Source organism: Cryptomeria japonica, chromosome 2, assembly GCF_030272615.1.
Source record: "Cryptomeria japonica chromosome 2, Sugi_1.0, whole genome shotgun sequence".
NCBI lineage: Eukaryota > Viridiplantae > Streptophyta > Pinopsida > Cupressales > Cupressaceae > Cryptomeria > Cryptomeria japonica.
The window spans coordinates 330,009,588-330,031,892 of NC_081406.1; positions in this window are offsets into that span (position 1 = coordinate 330,009,588).

Sequence of the window (22,305 nt, forward strand, 5' to 3'; positions counted from 1 at the left end):
ATTGAACCTGGTCAAGTTTGAAGATCTGATGGCTAAGATTGATCATGGGAAATGTGATCAAGGAGATTAAGCAGTTAGCAATTGTTTATAAATAAGGAATTGTTGATAAACAATGTATGCAAGCAAGTGTAAGCACAGGGATGCTACATAGTGATTACTGAGCATAGAAGCTTGAAGAACTGTTTGAATAACAAAGTAGGGAGCCCAACAGAGGGACAAGATAAGTCCTTATTACTGTTATTTTGTAAGTGACAGGAAATCTCTTAACCGAGTGGACTTAACAGTCTTATTTGTAAACCCTCTAGCAAGGTAACATTCTAAATGAGTGTTTGAAATCCTTTGACAAGGTCACTTCTAATAAAGTGAAGATCCTAACAGATTTAAGGGAAATCCCTTAACCGGGTCACATCTAGCAATGTGTTTGTAATCTTTAACAGGATTTGCTTTTAACTGAGCATACTCTAGAAGAGTATATTTCTTAGTGGGTATGAAATCCCATAGTGATTTTCCCTATTTGGGTTTACACGTTAAATTTGGTGTTATATGTGTTATGATGATTATGTGTTTATGAGTTAGCATGTTTAGCAGTTTTTGGTTATATTGCTGAAGCATAGGTTACTGAGGTTGAATCTATTGATTTTATGGAAGATCAAGTTTGTATGATTCACCCCCCCCTCTCGTCTTGTTAGCTATTGGCATCTATACTTTACATTTAGTAGCAGAACTTACACAAACATGCAACACATCCAACAATTACGCCTTGAATATCTACACCATGCTACAACCACCAGATAAAGAAAATCTTCAATAACATGCACAATAATCAATGCGGACCGCCGATACACATAGAACTTGATCTAGAGATATTCACAAGCAACATGAATTGTACCACAATAACCGCAACAACTCAGATCACTATAAGAATCATCATTATCTCTCTACCAGAGCACAAGAAAATTAACGTAACTGACTGTCAACCTGAAAGATTCACTTGTGGATTTCCAAATCATGAACTAGTCTAACTAAGGACACTCATCTATGTCCAAAACATATCCCACACATCTGCAACTAAAGATATAGAAATTTTGGAGCAATACAGAGCACAAACCAAAATTTCGAATAACACGAACAATTGAATAAAATCCTCAATACTAGATCTTATAACTCAATCAAAACACCATGCAGACCTCTATAAATGGGAATGAACCATCTACGGATAACATACCATAAACCCTTTAAACTGCATCAGCTCATCTACAACACACAGGCTAAACCAACTCATTCCATCAAACTGCAACACTGGAATACATAGAAGAATATGTTGACAACAATGACAACACATCATCCCAGTAATATTCTCAACAACATCTAACAGGTAGGTGATTATTGACCTTATGATTAATGAGAGTCAATGATAGGTGCTCGACGAGATTGATTGAAATCTCACATGAGCTGATTAAATTGATAGATAAGTTGACTGATTGAATGCTGACACATGTAATGATTATAGGAGGATTTAGGAGTACTATAGTCTCGGGCACGATACCCGAAGACTCAATAGATGATACCCCATCTGGTGTAGGTGTACCTTGATGTTATCGATGCATGCAGATTGTCTTTTGTATTAGAGATGCTTCTATATAGGATAAATAGGGGTTTATTGACTGGGCTATCTGAGAGGTGGTACAAAGACCACAAGAGATTTCACTTACCTACAAGAAAGATGACAATGATACTAGAGGATGTCTACAGGATTTTGTGGATTCTTATGATAAGAGAGTTAGTGATGTATGATCAGGTAGAGTAGGGAGGTACTGAGGCCCTCTAGAGGATCTTCCAAGATGCAGAGATTAATGGTTAGAAGATCCCCTGGTAGGATATGCTTGATCATTATGAGCCATTTCCTTCTGTGTTAGTTGGATTTGTTGGAGGTTTTCTATGTCCCAACCATAGGTCGAAGGGACTATCAGTTGGTTGGGGTCAAGTGTTTGAGTCCATGATCATAGAGGGTACTCAATATGCATGGGGCTCTTTCATATTAGTGCACTTATATCATGACTTACATCAAGTGGTGTACCTTGGTGCTTCTAGTCTATCAGCTAGAGTGACACTACTTCAGATATGGGTGTGGGAGCATATAGCCATTACTTGCCCCTTGGTTGAGAGGGATTGATCAGTTTGGAGACCCTATATCTTTGAATATGCAAGTATTATTGTCTAGCGTAAGCTGGGAAAGCTGGAGTACTAGAGATGGGTCTTAGATGATTTGGACACAGTCATATGGAGATCCTACCTAGATTAAGAACCTTGGTCCAAGGATGATGTTGAGATGCCATATGTTTTTACTTCCCGTTATCTAATTGGGTAGACACCATTTGTTATTGATCAGTTTATTCACACTATAGTGTTTCGACAGTATGGTCGAGTCTAGGGATTCTTGCATGCTGTTGGGTTGTATGTGTAGAGACAATATGATGTAGCTTATGGGGGTCCTATGATCTCTTATGAGATAGCATGTACTGAGTATATTTCACTTGCATCTCAGGTATGGGATTATTTTCCAGGTATTACAAATGGAAGGATGACTCTAGAGTACTCCCATTATTTCATGATGCATTCAGTTCTGATGCTATCTTGTCTTGTTGAGTTGATGCCTCCATTTGATGACAAGGATAGACCACAACAGAGGGTAATAGACAAAGGAGGGGTGGAGATGATGGTGGATATGGTGGAGGTGGCAGGGATGATGGTGATGATGGTGATGGTGGAGGTGGAGGAGATGGTGCCAATAACTCTAGTCAGAAAAGAGGGTAGAAGGAGCCACCAAGTGGGTGGGAGACTAAGATGTGTCACAGGAGGAGATCTCGAAGACCTCCTACATAAGATATAGGTAGGGTAGATGTCCCTAGTTAGGATCTAGTGCAATAGTAGCCATCCTAGTAGCAGATTTAGATCAAAGTGCCTTTGCATCAACAACAGGCATAGATCAGTGCTTTGTAGTATTTAGTATAGTAGTTACATGAATATCTCATACAGGCATAGGCTCAACTTGCTTAGGCACAGGGTCAGCTTTCTCAGGTGCAGGCTTAGATGGCCTCTTTGACTGCAGAGAGAGATACAATGTGCCAGCATTTACAGACTTCTCAGGGTCATATGGATACTATGTAGAGGATTGTAGACCAGGGACCCATTAAAGATACTGTGAGAAAGATGAGACTAGTAGGAGGAAAGATCGTGTATTGGAGATCAGTATATGAGCAGGTTGTTCCTCCTGATTAGTGGGCGCTCGGTTTTACATAAGTTTCACATAGTTGTTCCTCTCGTTAGACTTGGACAAAGAGTCTAGGGGTGACAGGACCTCATCATGATGATCTTGGGGCTGGTCCATCATGTGCAGGATGACAAAGTCCTGCTAATAGTCATGATTCATCACTGACTTTTCTTCTTATGCTAAAATTTTTTACCCATTTTTATGTATACACCTTGATAGCTCTGGAAATTGATTGCATGAAATTTTCAATTTTTGATCCCAAATATTGATTTTTGAGTTTTATTTATATCCTCTGTAAATGATCCAAGGTCTAGGGTTTAGTGTTTATCAAAGTCTCTTACATTTTATGAAGAAAACCCTAGCAATGATATATTTTGTTGTTACTTTTTCCCACTTAAAACCAAGGGTTGTTTACCATGGGCGGGGCAATCCTATTTCCTAAATATTAAGTAATGGCTAACCAGTTTATGAAAGATGATTTTTCCTAAGTGACAAAAAGTTTCCTTATGACTGGTTTTCCTTTTAATTATCCGCACCCATGATTTCCCTAGGCCTGAAAGTCCTAAGTATTTTGACCATTTTCTAAAGACAAGATGGATCCAATAGTTCACGCTTCTCGTGATCAAAGATGTGAGGATTTTAAAGACCGTGGCACTGGGAGATTGTGCCACGTGTTATTAGCGAAAACCAACAGGATTGGCAGTATAACTTTTCAAAGCATTGTGTTACCGATTCTCAAGCGGTAAAGGTCGGTCTACTAACAATCCTATCAATTTGCATGTGTTCAAAATGAATAGAGATGTTTTATCTTGAGGTAAAAGGTGCTCGATTTTTAATTCTGGAGGAGTTAACAGGCATTGTGCTGAATAGTAAAGTTTGAACAGATCCGACAGACCCCGTGTTCCCACAATGGAAGTTGCAAGGAGGTTACAGACTATGACATCATGAGATGATGCCATGTGTCCTAGGTTGGTCAGGAAGGCTTATGACAGGGCCACTGATGGAGTCTAGTCGAAGGATGATGTGGTGCTGATTAGTCATGATTTTGTGGGTCTGTTGGTATCGATGGAAAGTCAAGTGCCAAGTCAACAAGAAATGACCGTTAGATTTGCCAAGATGGATGAGATCGGCAGTTGAGTTTTAAATGAGAAGTTAGGAAGGATTTTGGAGGCACCGGTTGTATCCTACGACATAATGAATCTACTATTAAAATGTGTCTTCTGGTCGGAAGCTTGTCTCTCTCTTTAATTCTATAAAAAGGGAAATCATGGCCAGAAGAAGGGTTCAAATTTGTTGGAAACATCTGGTAGGTTTATTTTTGTTGTTCCTTGGATTTTTCCTAGTCTGTTTCCAGTAGTGAGTCAAAGTGAATCAAAACGAGCTATTAAATCTTTTATAGAGAAAATAAAGGAATGTTTTAGTGTCAAATTTTGTATAGGTTCTCAAAGGAGTTATGCATAAATCTTATCTTGTAACAAAGATAGCATTTTACTTATAAAAATAGAAATCCGACCTTTTTCTCTCCATTTCATGATTCTATCAATTTTTAAGTGAAATGAATCAAGGGTTTATTTCATTTAGTGCATTGTTATGATGTATGTAGCTTTCTGTTTATGCTTGGACACAAGGGGTCAATTAAATTGCTTAAATGGAGTTGCACAATGATAGGACTTATGCAAGGATTTTAGATAAGTAGTTTTGGGTCAAGGTTACAAACTGGATATATTGTAAGGCAGTGTCATCTCAGATATTTATGTTATCAGATCAATTTTTGTCGCACTTTCAGGTTTATGTTTCACGTCCTTAGATGCCCAATGGAGTAAGGCACTAATCAGTGCTTGTAATTGATTTTGTTTATCAGTCTTGTTTTATTTTCAATTGATGAGTCTCTACAAATCTCATAAATATCAACATATCATTTGTTAAGTTTCATGTATTTTCTAAAATTTGTCCCATCCTTTCTCATACTCCAGCTTAAGGTTGAGGATCACTGAAGGATTTACCATCCTTGAGCATTCTCCCTTTCTGTTGAGTCTTTTCATGAGATAATCTGCTTCATTTTCAACAAATCCCTAAGTATCATTGTAGAGAGCAAGAGATTTATTGAAGGGATCACCCTCCTTGGTTATGTAGAGCCTAAAGTGCAGAAGGAATTTGTGTCCTTATTAACGTTGGTCCAAGCCTGACGGATATTGATAGTTGGAGGTGGCTCTCCATAGATATTTGGAGGAATCAACTTGGTCTCTACCCAGTGGCAGTGTAAACCTATCTATTTTTGGGAACCAACACACCTACTTGTTCAAACCATATGAATCTTGCCATTTTTTTATGTATCTCTCATATTATGAAATATCATTGTACACTAGACATTGATTTTTTTGAGTATATGAGATGCAACAGAGAGTATTGATGGATGTCTTCTATATGCTTTATGATGTGGTTGTGTGCTATTTACATAATGGATGCATTTACTTTACATGTTTTATTTGACCTATTTGATGGATATGTGTATTTATTTACTTGATTATGATATATATGATGCTCATGTGACCTATGACGCTTTATGTGATGTTTACTTGATGTTGAGATGTATGATGATGATTTTCACAATAATGATGATGTAATAATCTATGTTCTGATTGATGTGTATATGAAAATGATCCAATGTTGATGACCTAATAGATGATGCATTTTATGATATGATGATATGATGTATGATATGAGATGTCTATTAAAACTTGATGTTTGATGTTTATGCATGTATGATTTTATTATGTACAATGAGAATGATATGAAATGAATTGAAATATGATGCAATACGATGTAATGATTAATAGAATACAATACCTAATGAATGAAATGTGAAATGATGTAATGATGTGTATGGTGCAATGATAAATGAAATGCAATATTTTACAAAAGTGTGATGATGTATTGGAATGATGTATGAAATATATGGATTAACTGAATGAATGGGAGAATATAATGATTGATGACTTGAAATGAATTAAAATGCAATGGTGAGATGATAAAATGTAACTAAATGCAATAGTTAAATGAATGTGACAAAAATGACTAATACAATGCTTAATTAAATGCAACTACATGCAAAAAGAACCTAATAAAAGGATGAATTAAAATGATGATTAATGAAATGAAACACCTATCATGAATAATTACAATGATGAAATGCAATGGACTAGAAATGAACTAATAAAATGATAATGAAGATGAACCAGTTGTTTTTGTTAACATCCAATGTACTGAATCCCTTAATAAGAGAGATAAACTCATTTTAAAATCTCGAGCCTTGCAAAAGTAATGCATGATTTGAATGAAATGCTTATGCAAGACACAATATGAATGCAATCTATCTTAAATATGAAAAAGCTAATTAATGCAATGTTGTCATCTTGTCGGCCATTATTCCATGCTTATTATCATTATTGAGCCTTTAAAATGTTGTAAGTTAGTACAAACATCGATGGTATAATTAGAACATGATGACCTGAGTACTGCTTACATGGATTTGGACATTGCAAGTTAATACAAGCATCGAGGTATAATTGAACCAAGATGACCCGAGTACTGCTTGCATAAAACAGACAAGAGTTAATCTTTTTCCTATGCAAATCTAAAATGTTCTCAATGATACTTTGCCAAATATGTCCTATGACAAATTTGCACAGTAATAATGATTAACTTACTGACAACAGACAAAGAAAATATCATGCTCCATCATTTCTCCTCTAGTTCGAGACATCCTTGAGTCACTTAGGAGACATGATAACAAAATCAAGATACAACAGTTGAACATTCATGCTAAAGTGATCAAACCATGATTTAGAAGAAATCATCCATTGATTTTCATTTATCGATCTTGATGTTGAGTTTGATAGTCGTTCTTCCAAAATTTTGATCGATGCTCAATGTTGAATTTCACAAATTTTTGTTTTACGATTGTTGTCTTACTGTTGTTTTTCTATTGTTTTGAGCTTAATGTGGATTGTCCTAACTAGGTTCATGATTTTTCTCCCTATCTAGAAATCAATCTTTTCTTATGCATGAGTATGAATCACCAAGCCATGGTGAGAATTTATGTATGATGCCTGAATATATAAAAAAAAGACTTTATTATGGACATATACAATGATGATAGATTTGGATGAAAGCAAAAAGATGCATGCCCTAATAAAATGGAAGATCTTGCCTACAAATAGCATCTATTTCCAAGTTTTCATGTTTTATTGCACTTTTTTTATCTTTTTTTTTGGATTTTTTGCTTTTTTTATTTTTTTATATTTTTTGCTCCTTTGCTTTTTTTGTATTTTTTTTTCTTTTGATTTTTTTGTTAGTTTGTATTTTTTTGCTTTTTACCTATGCATTGGACTCCTTAGGTGTGGAACTTCTTGAGGTGGATTCTATTGATAGGCTCTTCAAATAGATCCCCTTCGGGTGTAGACAACTGATATGCCCCAGATCCATATGCAGATATGATGACAAAATGACCTAGCCAATTAGGCTCAAATTTTCCCTTCTTTTCTCGCTCCTGTTGATTGTGGAAATTCTCCTTTAGTACCAAATCACCAACCTAAAACATCCTTGGTATTACTTTTTGGTTATAGTTCCTTGCCATTCTCTACTGATATTCTTTTGAATTGTCAAAAGCATTCTGGCGATGCTCTTGCAACAATTTCAACCCTTGTAGCCTGGATACTCGATATTCTTCGTCTGAAATTAGACATTTTATTGATACTCATAAGGAAGGTATCTCAACCTCAATAGGAAAGATTGCTTTAGATCCATAGACAAGGGAATATGGTGTGGCTCAAGTGGGTGTGTAGATACTGGTATGGTAGGCCCACAAAGAAGGATTAAATTGAACATGCCAATCTTGGTCAATGCCATTGACTATCTTTTTCAAGATTTTTATGATAGTTTTGGTAGATGCCTCAGCTTGATCATTTCCTTGGGGATAGTATGATGTGGAAAACCTATGTTGGATATGGAATCTATCACAAAGTTCTTTTACATCCTGATTCTTGAAAGGTCTCCCATTATCAATGATAATGGAGATAGGAATGCCATAGAGATAGATGATGTAATTCAAGATAAAGGAGGCAATTTTTTTTCCTATGACATTAGTTGGAGGAACAACTTCATTCCATTGTGTGAAATATTTTGTGGTTGTTATTGTTAGGATAAGCAGTGAACAACTAAGAAGGGAGGGGCGAATTAGTTGTTAATAGATTATGAAACTTTAAGAACACAAAACCTTTTACTGGAATACATAAAACAATTACCGGAATAGAAGAATATCAATTAAGCACAAACATAAATCATAAACCAATTACCATGCATCCACAACACATAACACCAAGATTTGTACGTGGAAAACCCGATAAAGGGAACAACTATGGTGGGAAGCCTACCCATAGTCAGATGATACTTCTGCAGTAAGTATGTGATTACAATCAGGGGCCTGCACATGCAAGAAGGACAATAGCCTAGAGTGCACTACTCATCACAAAAAGAGACTCACTGACTACAAAATATATCTAGACTACAATTCGTAAATAAGAATGAACTGTAAGAATAACATATCTTACACTTGAGTATAGTTCTGGTTAAGCTCAATGCTAGAGGTCTTAAATCTCTTACACAAACCCAATTCGATCACCTATGATAGACCAAACCTTTTGCATATTATTACAACTTTATTCACACACAGATAATCCCATAACCATAATTCCAAACCATGATCTACAAAGAGATCTTACATCATATTTATACCAACTCAGGACCTAAACAATTAGGTTGGCCACCTAAAAGATAATATAATAAATCCATTACATAAGCCCACAAACCAATAATAATCCAAGTTGTCCTAAGACCAACACAACATTAACCAAACAATAAATCCAACTAGTAACGCATCAAGAGCATCCACCAACACGTTACATAAACCAGTCCATAAGCTACTAGAATAAGACCGGACCTAAAATAGGTCACCATAAACCAAATAAAATACCACCAATCAACTGGAACATGAACATGATAACCATCAACATCCTAAAAACCTTCTAGAAGCCACACAAGACCACTTATCAAATCCATCAAAAGATCTTCAATGAAGCTCTGCTGGTAGAACCCTTATCGGTAACCAAAAGGCTTTCTAGAACATATGATAGCTTCCAAATCACCCGATCTCGAACCAACTGAATGTGACATGCATCTGAATAACATGAATGACTGAACCAAACTAATTCCACCAATCAAAATATATTGGAGACAACTCTCCTGATCATCATCAAATTCCAACCACTCTACCGGAACCTGGTAGATAACCAAAGAAGCTAGTGTTGACATCAATGACAAACATCAATGCAACACATAATCAATTCTTCCAAATTTCCAAAAATCTCCCCCTTTGGCATTGATGGCAACATTAGATGTGAAAAACATCCAAGTGCCAAGAAGTGCCAGACAAGTCTCCTCTAATGGAAGACATCCAATCAAATGATATATCAATTGAACCAAATAACCAAACCATAGACCAAACTCCCTTTGTAATTGATATCTTTGTTAAGATTTGTTTTTCACATGTATATCTCTCCCCCTTTGACATCAAATAAAAACCATAAAACCTCTGAACCACATAGCTGACTACTCCCCCTGAGTAGTAGTACCAACTCATCAATATGGAATGAATGATAGTTCTGATAATGCATACCAAACTGATGTCAATCAACATCACTCAAGTCTCAAATGGAGGGGAAGATACCCCCAATCTATCTCTAAAGTACTCAAATGATTGCTTGCGCAAAGGTTTAGTGAAGATATCTACAATCTTCTCTTTAGTATTCACATAAACCAATCTGACTTCATTTGCTTCAACCTTTTCCTTCAAAAAGATATACTTGATTGATATGTGCTTTGTCTTAGAATGAAATACTGGATTATTTGATATGTCAATAGCAACAGAGTTATCACAGTGAATAACTATCGGTTCATTGCAATCTACCCTTATATTCTTCAGCATTTACTTCATCCATAGAACTTGTGTCCCGCTAGTAGCAGCAACAAAATACTCAACTTCGGCTATAGATAAAGAAATGCATGATTGTTTCTTGTTGATCCATGAAACAAGTTTATTTCCCAGAAAGAAAGCTCCATCGGATGTGCTTTTTCGGTCATCTATATCTCTAGCCCAATCTGCATCTATATATGCACATAATGTAAAGTCATCATTTTTAGGATACCACAAACCATATTCATTTGTTCCTTGCAAATATATGAAAATCATTTTCACTACACTCTCATGATTCTCTCTAGGATCACTTTGATATCTTGAAACAATACAAACAACATTCATTATATCTGGTCTAGTCTGAGTCAAATATAACAGACCTCCAATCATAGATTTATACCTTGTAGGATTTACCAAAATTGATACATCTTTCTTTGTCAATTTCTCACTTGTAACCATAGTAGTACCAACTGGTTTAAAATTTTCCATACCAAATTTCTTCAACAACTCTCTAGCATACATAGTTTGATAGATGAAAATACCTTTATCAATCTGATTAATCTACAAACATAAGAAAAATCTCATTTCTCCAATCATAGACATCTCAAATTCATTCTTCATATTGTTAGAGAATTTCATACATAACTTTTCACCACCTCCACAAATGATATCATCCACAAAGACCTCTATAATCAATATGTCATCATTAGTGATCTTATAATATAAGTTACTGTCAACATTACCTTTAGTGAAACCAAGATTCAAAAGATATTTGTCCAATCTAGCCTACCAAGCTCTAGGTTCTTGCTTCAATTCATATAAAGCTTTCCTTAATCAGCAAACCATGTTATTGACATCAGAAAGAAAAAATCCATCAGGTTGCTCAATGTAGAATTCCACTTCAATATCTCCATTTGGAAATGCACACTTAACATCCATCTGATAAACCTCATATTTCTTATGGGCAGCATAAGCAAGAAATAATCTCATAGCTTCAATCCTAGCTATTAGAGCAAAAGTTTCATCATAATCAATTCCTTCCTTCTAAGAATATCCTTTACATACCAATCTAGCCTTGTTCCTCACAACTTGTCCATCTTCATTCAATTTATTCTTAAAAAACCATTTAGTTCAAATAAAATTCTTATTTTTAGGTAGGGGAACTAAATTCCATGTGTTTTTCTTTTATATCTGATCTAATTCCTCTTCCATAGCTTTCATCCAACATTCATCCTTACATGCTTCATCTACTAATGTCGGTTCAATTTGATCAATTAAACATACCTCTTCTGCTGCCAAACTTCTCCTTGTCATCACTCCTTTGCTTTTGTCTCCAATGATATGATTTTCTAAATGATTCAACCTTACATACTGAGAAAGAATGCAGCACTGGTTGTGCTTTTCTGGTCATCCACATTACCAGCCCAATCAACTTCTATAAACACTTTCAGGTTGAAATCATTACTGTATGGATACCATAATCCATAGTCAATAGTTCCCTTCAGATATCTAAGAATCCGCTTGACTGGTGCCAAGTGGGATTCTCTTGGACTTTTTTGGAACTGTGAAGTAATGCCTACTACATGTGTAATGTCTGGTCTGCTATGTGCTACATAGTGCAACTTACCAATCATTGATCAATATTCCTTCTCATTTACCAACACTGAGTCATCCTCTTTGGTGCAGGAGCACTCCCTCAAACAACCTCTCATGCCTCTCATTAGTCATTTTATGTTTTTTTTTGGTCTTGGAACATCTTGAGATGTTTTTAGGGGGTCCAAGGATCCTTTTTCATGTTTATATTGTAATAACAACATTTGGTTCCAAATTGTGAGACCTAGAGGCTTAAGGTGCATTATAAACCTTAGAAGCCTACTAAGTTCAAAAATGAGCCAAATATGCTTGTTTTGATTTTGAATTATATTTTGTGTCTATTTAGGATTAAATTGACATGTTTAGTCTCCTAGGATGATTAGGAAACAAGTTGTGTGCAACAAATTGCAAAATTGTCATTTAGTTGACAAAAAAATTGTCAAAAATGCTCATTTGTGAGAGCAACTCTTCAAAAAAATGGTTATCAATGGCTATAACCCCCAAGTTTAGTTATAAATATTGGAATAACATATAAAATGATCAACCAGACCTTTTGGAGGGTTGGTGATCAGATGGAGTGAAGTTTTGGAAGAAATAAAGACTGTTTTTCCTATTTTTCTGTGAAAAATCGCTGCAAAACTGTTTGGTACGGCCCCGTACTATACTTTTCTGCAAAATAAATTATATGGAAATGATCCTCTACCTCTTACCTTTCATTTGAGTCCTCTTAGAGATTTTGAAGTGGTCAGAGGAAGGAGAACATTAGCAACAGTCCAAAACGGGTTGAATTTGGGCCCTAACCTAGAGTTTCAGACAAATTCTTCCCTCCTTGCTAATGGAACCATTGGAAAATTAGTTTTCTTGGTTCAAAGGTGAGGTTTGGGAATGTATTTTAAGATTATTTTTGTTTCAAAGTAGGAGGATGGCTCTGGAGAAAGTTATGCTCTGCCCTAGCCTGACATCTCCATGTGACAGGTTGATGGAATGGTAGAGGACAGCAACAAAAAAAACCCCATAACTTGCAATTTTCAATGCACCAAAGCCTGAAACTTGGTGAAAGGTGTTGAAATAGATACCCAAAGGTTTAAAAATAGTCAGATTTGTGGAGTGACAGGTTTAGAAGGTGGTTCCTTTGTAAAGACATTCAATTAGGCCTACTAGCCCATTTTGAGGATTTCTATGTTTGGAAGTCTCCAAGGTGTGTCAGACCTTGCTATTTGGTTTGTAGTCCTATTGGTTAGTGAATTTGCTTAAGGAACCTTGAAATTTCCCTTACCTTTCTTTCTTTGGTTGTTAAGACAAAAATTTGAATTTGGGACCTACTAGGCCTATCTAGGTAACAAGAGCAATTTTGCAAATTTGAGTTGTTGGAACTCTTCCACGGGTGGATTGGTATTTGTGGAGTCATTTTGAACTTGTGTAACCTATCCAAGGCCTTGAGAAACCCTTGAATCAATTTGGAGTGGTTTTGTGTGATTCTAGCCTATTGAGTAGTCTCTAGCCTATGGGGTTGAGTGGGTTGAATTGAGGAATTGTGCTTTTGATCTCAGTAGGGGTTATGGGGTTGAAGTTAAAAAGATGTTGCTGAGATGTTGATTTATTGCTCATAAAGGTGTGGGGTTTGGATTGGGAGTCTTCATTTGAAGAGGAGATTGTTATTTGCATTGGGCAAGTGAGTAACTTGTTGTCAAACAAGGTGTTTATCCAGTACCTCTACATCAATTGGTATCAGAGCAAGAGAGATCCTTTGGAGGAGGATTGTGTCAGATTAAACCATGTCAGGGGAAGAAGAAGAGGATGAGTTGTCCTCAAGGATGACTAATGCACAAATTGTTAAGTTTTTGAGAGATCAAAACTTGGTCCACAAGCTTGAGTCCTTGCAGAAGGAGGTTGATAGACTGAATGGGGAACTTCGAAAGAAGAGTGGTGGAAACTCTGATGGTGTTGAAGAGGGGAGTGATGAAGAACCCCTTGAGTAGGATGAAGAAGAAGTACCTGTTGATCAGAGGCTGCTTGTGAAGACCCTAGAAGCCATGGAGAGAAGAACTATGGATGTAAGGTTGGACCTTCCTTCCTATGATGGGAATTTGGACCCTGATGCTGCTATGGAGTGGATTGATGCCTTCACAAGTTTCTTTGAATGTGAGGATGTTCCTAAAAGTCAAAGAGTAAAGATTGCAAAATCTAAGTTGAAGGGAGCAGCCCTTACATGGTGGAATTTCACTCAAGATGATAGGGTGAAGGAGAAGAAGAATCTAGTGACCACTTGGAAGAAGATGGTTACACTGATCAGGGATGCATATGTTCCTGATGATTATGAAGTCCAACTTCATAAGAGAAGAATGAGTTTGAGGCAAAAGGAATTGAGTGTCTTAGATTATACACAAGAATTCCACAAGTTGGTGATGAAGTCCAATGTGGTGGAACCTGAATGTGTGAAACTTGCTAGATATATGCAAGGGTTGAGAGTTGCAATACAAGATGAACTCAGTCTTAGTAGCCCTCCCATAGTCCAAAAATGTTTTGCTTTGAAGGTTGAAGAGAAACTCAAGAGAATGAGTGATCAAGGTGGAAGAGGGAGAGGGCAAAGAGATTTTGGAAATAGGGGCAGAAATATGTCTCATGGTAGAGGTCAAGGTTCCAAAGACCTTGGTGAATCAAGTCATGGAAGTGAACAAGGGGAGAGAAGCTCTAGAGGATCCTTCAGAGGAAAGAAAGGAAACTTTAGAGGAAGAGGCGGTGGAAGAGGTATTGAAAGCATCAAGTGCTATAGGTGTCATCAAATGGGGCATCTTGCATCCAAATGTCCTGAGAAGGCAAACAAATAAAGTGAAAGGAGGGAAAACTTGGTGAGAGATGAGGACACACATAGTATTCACTCTCATGGATCCTTTGTGCAACCCGAGCAAGGAGAGATCATGATGATGAGAAGGACATTGATCAAGGCACCTAGTCCACCAGAGCCACCCCAAAGGAAAGCACTCTTCAGAACTACTTGTAGAAGTGGTGATAAGGTTTGTAGTGTGGTGATTGATTCAGGTTCTACTGATAATTTGCTGTCCATAGAGGTAGTAGAGAAACTGAATTTGAAGAAGATCAAACATCCAAGACCATACAAGGTCTCATGGCTCACAAAGGGGCAGCATACCGTCATAGAGGAGCAAGCATGGGTGGAGTTTTCTATTGGAAAGTACAAGGATAGGGTACTTTGTGACATTGTACCCATGGATGCATGTCATTTTCTACTTGGAAGGCCATGGAAATATGACATGAAGTCAAGGCATGATGGTGAGAAGAACACATACACCATCTGGTATAAAGGTGAGAAGGTAACTTTACTACCCCTACCTGATAACGGTGAAGAAGCAAAAGACTCTAAAACCATGTTTGTAGGTGAGAAAGAGTTTTTAGAATTCTTGAAAGAGGAGGATACTCCTTGTTATGCTTTGGTTATGTTGCCAAAATAGGAAGAGAAGAAGGTGCACAAAAAGAAGGAAGAATCTAGGAGGATAGGACCAAAGGAGGTGGCTGATTTGCTTGAGACCTACAAAGACATTGTAACCAAGGAGTTACCTATTTCCTTACCTCCTATTATAGAGATTAGCCATAAAATTGATTTGATTCCAAGGGCTACACTTCCCAATAAGGTTGCCTAAAAGTTAACCCCCCAGCAGAATGAAGAAATGGCTAGGCAAATCCAGGAACTCTTGGATAAAGGTTTGATTTCCAAAAGTTTGAGCCCATGTGCTGTTCTAGAATTGCTAGCACCTAAGAAAAAGGGTACATGGAGGTTGTGTAATGACTCAAGGGCCATTAACAGGATCACTATCAGGTATAGGTTCCCTATGCCTAGGATTGAGGACTTGTTGGACCATCTAGGGGGTGCAAGGTGGTATTCAAAGGTGGATTTGAAGAGCAGGTATCATCAGATCAAAATAAGGGTTGGAGATGAATGGAAGACAGCCTTTAAGACTAATGAAGGCCTCTATGAGTGGAAGGTTATTCCTTTTGGTTTGTCCAATGCACCTAGTACATTCATGAGACTCATGAATGAAGTCTTGAAACCTTTTCTTGGTAAATTTGTGATTGTTTATTTGGATGATATTCTTATTTTTAGTAAGGATAAAGATGAACATGTGAAACATTTGAATTTGGTCCTAAAAAAGGTTGCAAGAGGCTAAGCTCCTAATCAATATAGACAAGTGTCTTTTCATGCAGGAAGAATTGGTGTATCTTGGTTTCATTGTTTCAGGTGGAAGCATCAAGATGGATCCTGAAAAGGTAGAGAGCATCTTGAATTGGCCTTCTCCAAGGTCAATGACAGAAGTGAGAAGCTTCCATGGCTTGGTTCCTTCTATAGGAAGTTTATAAGAGTATTTAGCCAAGTGTGTGCACCTATCCTGGAAACCATCTGATGCAGAGCCCTTGTGACCACTGAGATAATCCCTTCCACTTGGAATATAAACAAGGACTCCAGAAATCATACCAAGACTCTAAGGGGTGGTTTATACTAGGTCTCTTTGGTTACATACCATTTCTTCTCTTAATCATCTTTGACAATGCTCAAACCCCACACCCTTCTCCAATGATCATCCAAGACTCTTTAGGGCCACACCACCCAACAAGGGTTGAGACTCTTCCCAAGGTAAATATGACTTCTAGGGCTTTGTTCTACCATCCCCTAAGCCAACAAACCACTATCCAATCATTGGAATTGAGTCACTAACAAAGTTTAGTGCTACTGCTATAAATGGGACTGTCATGCCTAGTAGCCCAACCAGACTGAAAAATTAAGATTTCTTCCTAATTTCCCAAATGACCTCTACAACTGAGAGTTTATTTTTTTTAATTCAAGTGAGTTCCAAAGGATTCCAAAAGGGTTTGGGCAGATCCAATGTCTAAGGGTTATAAACCCAATTTCACTCCTAGGCCAAATAGCCCTAATTAGGCCACCCTAACAAAAGAAGTATGTTCAATACCTACTGCCCTAGAAAAATAAGACCTGAGACATGTCAGGGACAATGACACAACATAAATTACCAAGTTATAGCCCTTGGTTCCACCGCTGTCCTCAAATTTTGGGTTGGATGCATAATCAGCCTGGGTGGTCACATAGAGATGCCCACCTTTAAAACTTCAAACCCTCGCCTTTACCTGTCACTTCCCTACAAAAGGACTTGGAAATATTAAAATAAATTTTCCTCACTTGCTTCACCCCAAAGGCCATACAAATCCCATGAGGTATCAGCAAGAAAAACTCATAGTTGCTGTCAAAACCTAGGTAGACTGCCAAATCCGGGTTACCTTCACAAAAAACCACTTTTCTCATGACTCCATAAGAGTTAGAGGCTCAGATTTGTGGCATTGGGAAGGTAAGACATGTTACTTTCACATTAAAGAGGTTTTATGCCCCCCAAGAAATCCATACTATATGTAAAATGGAAAATAGCAGCAAATTGTAGGAAAAATCATAGTTTTATTGAGTTTTTGAATACCAACTTTCACCTTCCACATTCAACAACCCTGCCAAAGGTTTTATTTCAACCTTTTATGACTCTTACAATAGTTACCAACTGATTTTGGAAACCAACATGGTGGTTTGGAGGAAGTTACAAATTTGGGTTAAAAGTTGTCATAGTTGCTTGACAACTTTTGACAATTTTTGACATTTTGTCCTCCTAAACACACCAAGACACTAATTGACCCCTAAGACACTTAAAACTCTTCAAATGCACTAAAAATTCCTTCAAGGCATGGATAACCCCAAATTCCATATACCCAAGGTGGTTTATAACACACCTACCTAAGGTATTGGCTTACAAGGTAGGGTATGATTATTACAATAAAGAAAAACATCAAATATGCAAATAAGACATAAATCCTACTAAACTCCTTCACCTATGTTTTCTCCTCAAGATCACTTGGTGGTTGATGTGTAGATGCCCCTGCATCATACTCCCGAGGATAAGAAATCTCAAGTCCACTTGAGATGAGCTGCTGCAAGGTGGTGTCATGAGTTTGAATCTTCTGTTCATCCATCCATACAACCTCAGTATCAGGTTTGCCTCTCCACTTGACCAAATATTGTTTGTATTCTTTGTTCCTTGTCTTCTTAACCACTCTAGTATCCAACACCTTCTCAAGAGTAGGTGGTTCATGCTTGGGAAAGTTTGCATCAGTCTGTTGCTCCAGATCTTCATCACCTATAACTGCATCATTAGGACCTTTATATGCTGTTAGATCACAAATATTAAAGATGGGTGACAACCCCAACCCATTGGGTAATTGGACTTCATAGGCATTAGGTCCACATTTCTTCAAAACAGCACAAGGACCTATCTTCTTTTGCTTAAACTTTGTATATTTTCCTTTTGGTAACCTCTCCTTCCTAAGATAGACCCATACAAGGTCTCCAACATCAAAACTCAGGTCTCTTCTTTTCTTATCTACATGTCTCTTGTATTGTGCACTAGATTTTTGAAGGTTTGATTTAACTTGTTCATGAACTTCCTTGATTGCTTCAGCAAAAGCTTCACCCTCAGCACTAATTTGACTATTAGAGGGCAGATTTCTAAGCTCAAAGACACCTCTTGGATTCAAACCATACACAATCTGAAAAGGGGACTTACCAGTACTCCTATTGATGGTATCATTGTATGAGAACTCAGCCTGTGGTAGGATAATATCCCACTTCTCTCCATGCTCTTTTGTCAAACACCTAAGAAGATTTCCAAGGGTCCTATTGACAACTTCAGTTTGTCCATCTGTTTGGGGATGGTATGTAGATGAAAAAGACAAGTTTGTACCTAGCTTTCTCCATAGAGTACGCCAAAAATGACCTACAAAATTCACATCTCTATCTGAAACAATATTGAGAGGTAATCCATGGATTCTTACCACCTCTTTGAAGAAGAGTGCTGCAATATAGGAAGCATCATTTGTTGACTTGCAAGGGAGAAAGTGTGCCATCTTGCTAAATCTGTCCACAACAACAAAAACACTATCAAATCCTCTTTGAGTTCTAGGTAAACCCATGACAAAATCCATGCTTACACTCTCCCATGGTCTAGATGGAATAGGGAGTGGTTGATACAAGCCTGCATTAGTAGACCTCCCTTTAGCCTTTTGACATACTACACAAGATTCCACATATTTTCTGATTTCAGTCTGCATCCTTGGCCAAAAGTAGTGTCTCCTCACAAGTTCTAGGGTCTTATCTAACCCAAAATGACCTGCCATTGCCCCATTGTGTTTCTCCTTGATAATATTCAACCTCATTGAGCATCTAGGGATGCATAGTTGACCTCCTTCGAACAACAATCCTTCCTACAGCAAAAACTCAAGAGGCATATATATCTATCATCCAAATGAGTACAAGAGGCATAGATCTCACCAAAATCTGCATCATGTTCATACATGGTCTTTAAAGCATCAATCCAACACTTTCCAACTGAATATGAGACAATGTCAATACCCTACGGCTTAAGGCATCAGCAACCTTATTGGTGACTCCTTTCTTATGCTTCAAGGAAAATGTAAAGGCTTGTAGGGTCTCTACCCACTTCATATGCTGGTGATTCAATTTTTCTTGACTATTGATGAAACTTAAGGCCTTGTTATCAGTGAAAACCACAAATTCTTTGGGCAACAAGTAGTGTCTCCATTTCTTTATGGACTGGACCAATGCATACATCTCAAGGTCATATGAGGAATACCTCTTCTTAGCATCATTTAGTTTTTCACTATAGAAAGCAATAGATCTCCCTTCTTGGCTCAAGACAGCCCCTATAGCTACATGGCTAGCATCACACTCAATCTGAAAAACCTTGTTAAAATCAGGGAGGGCTAGGACTGGTTGTGCTACTACCTTCTTCTCAAGAAGTTCAAAAGAGTCATCTGGTGCTTGGGTCCACACAAATTTACATTTTTGCCCCCCTTTTATGGTTTCAAGCATAGGTGCACAAATCTGACTGAAACCTTTTATAAACTTTCTATAAAATGTTGCAAGACCATGAAAACTCCTAACATCATTCAAACCTCTAGGAGTAGGCCAAGTGAGTATAGCTTTTACCTTATCCTGATCCATTTTGAGTTCACCTTGTGAGATGACAAAACCAAGGTAAATGATCTCCTCCTGCATGAACAAACACTTGTCCAAATTGATCATTAGTTGCTCATTATGTAACCTCCTCAAAACCAATTCTAGGTCCTGCATGTGCTCTTCCTTGGTGCTGCTAAAAATCAGAATATCATCTAGGTAGACAATCACAAACTTGCTGATAAAATCACTCAACACTTCATTCATTAGCCTCATAAAAGTACTAGGAGCATTAGATAAGCCAAATGGCATCACTTTCCATTCATATAAACCCTCATTAGTCTTGAAGGCTGTTTTCCATTCATCTCCTAGCCTTATCCTAATTTGATGATATCCACTTTTAAGATCTATTTTATAAAAATATTTTTCCCCTCCTAGACAATCAAGTAGGTCTTCAATTCTAGGCATAGGGAATCTATACCTTATAGTTATCTTGTTGATGGCTCTTGAGTCCATGTAAAGCCTCCAAGTACCTTCCTTTTTGGGTGCAAGTACTGCTGGTACAACACAAGGACTGAGACTTTTTCCAATCAGACCTGCATCAAGTAAATCAGCAATCTACCTGGCCATCTCTTCATTTTGTTGAGGGGTTAGTTTGTATGCAGCCTTGTTGGGCAATGTTGCTCTTGGTATAAAGTCAATGCGATGACTGATTTCTCTAATAGGAGGGAGGGTCTTAGGCATACCCTCTAAAATCACACCCTTATACTTGTCAAGAAGCTCTTGCACTTCATAAGGAACCATCCTAGGTCTTCCTTGTTGATCTGCTGCTCCTACATCTACAACCTCCTTCTTAGGAATAGGTATCAATGCAAAACATACTCCTCCTTCCTCTTTTACCTCCTTCATGAACTCCTTACTTTCTATCAGCATCACCTTAGCCTCTTTCTCTTTAGGTTCTTCCTCATTCTCCATCAAAGGTAGCAATTCTATGACCTTCCCATCCTTGGTGATAGAATAGGTGTTCCTAAAACCATCATGATGTGCCTTCAAGTCATATTGCCAAGGCCTACCAAACAATAAATGACAAGCATCCATCTTAGCTATATCAAAAAGAAGTTTGTCCTTGTAGGTGCCAATCTGAAATTCAACCCAAGATTGTTCTTCTACAAGAGCTTGCTGCCCTTGAGTGAGCCATGACACCTTGTATGGATAAGGATGTGGTATCCTCTTAATCTTAAGCTTCTCCACCATCTCCATGGATACAAAGTTTTCAGTTGAACCTGAGTCTATTATAACCTTGCTGACTTTACCTCCTGATTTGCAAGTTGTCTTGAATATTGCCTTCCTTTGTGGGGGTTCTTTTGTGATAGGAACCTTTAGGAGTGCTCTCCTCATCATCAAGGCTTCACCTCTTTCCAGATATCCATAAGAATCAGGTGCAATCACACTTTGAAAAGTGTTGCTGCTGTTCACACTTTGGCAATCAGATTCTTGGATTAGATTGCTCCTCCTTTCTCCCATGGTGTTGTGGTTTTCCTTCTCAGGACACCTACTAGCAATGTGACCTTCTTGGTTGCAATTGTAACATCTTATGGGGCCTCTCCATTGTGATCTACCTCTAAAGTTTGGTCTTCTACCTCTGAAATTTCCTCTACTGCTACCTTCACCTTTGTTGTCATCTTGATTTGTGTCTCCTTGTGGACCACCATTGTTTCCTCTTCCTCTAAAGGAACCTCTTCCTTTTTGGAATCTACCTTTGCCCCTGCTCTTCTGATCTTGTTTCTTGATGAATTTTTCTTCTACCTTCAATGCCATCTGACAGCATTTGTGTACACTTCCAGGGGTGTGAAGATTTAACTCATCTTGTATTGAGAATTTCAGGCCATTGATGTACCTTGCCAACTTCTCTTCCTCAGTCTCTATAGTCTTGGCCTTTATGCACAACTTCAAGAATTCTTCAGTATATGTGCTTACATCCATGTCTTTTTGTTTAAGATTTTGTTTTCTTCTATGAAGTTGCACTCCATAGTCCTCAGGTACATAGGTTTCCTTAACCAAAGCAGTCATCTTATTCCAGGAATTGATCATGTTCTTACCATTCCTCACCTTCTCTGTCTGGATAAAGTTCCACCAATTCAAGGCTGCTCCTTTCAACTTGGACTTTGCTATCTTTACCCTTTGGTGCACAGGGATCTCCTCACATTCAAAGAAGCTAGTTAAAGCCTCTATCCAATCCATGACCAAGTCTGGATCCATCTTGCCACTGAAAATAGGTAGGTCTAGTTTCCCATCCATGGTTCTCCTCTCCATGGATCTAAGAGCATTCAAGAGGGGTCTCTGGTCCACAGGAACCTCTTCTTCTTTCTACCT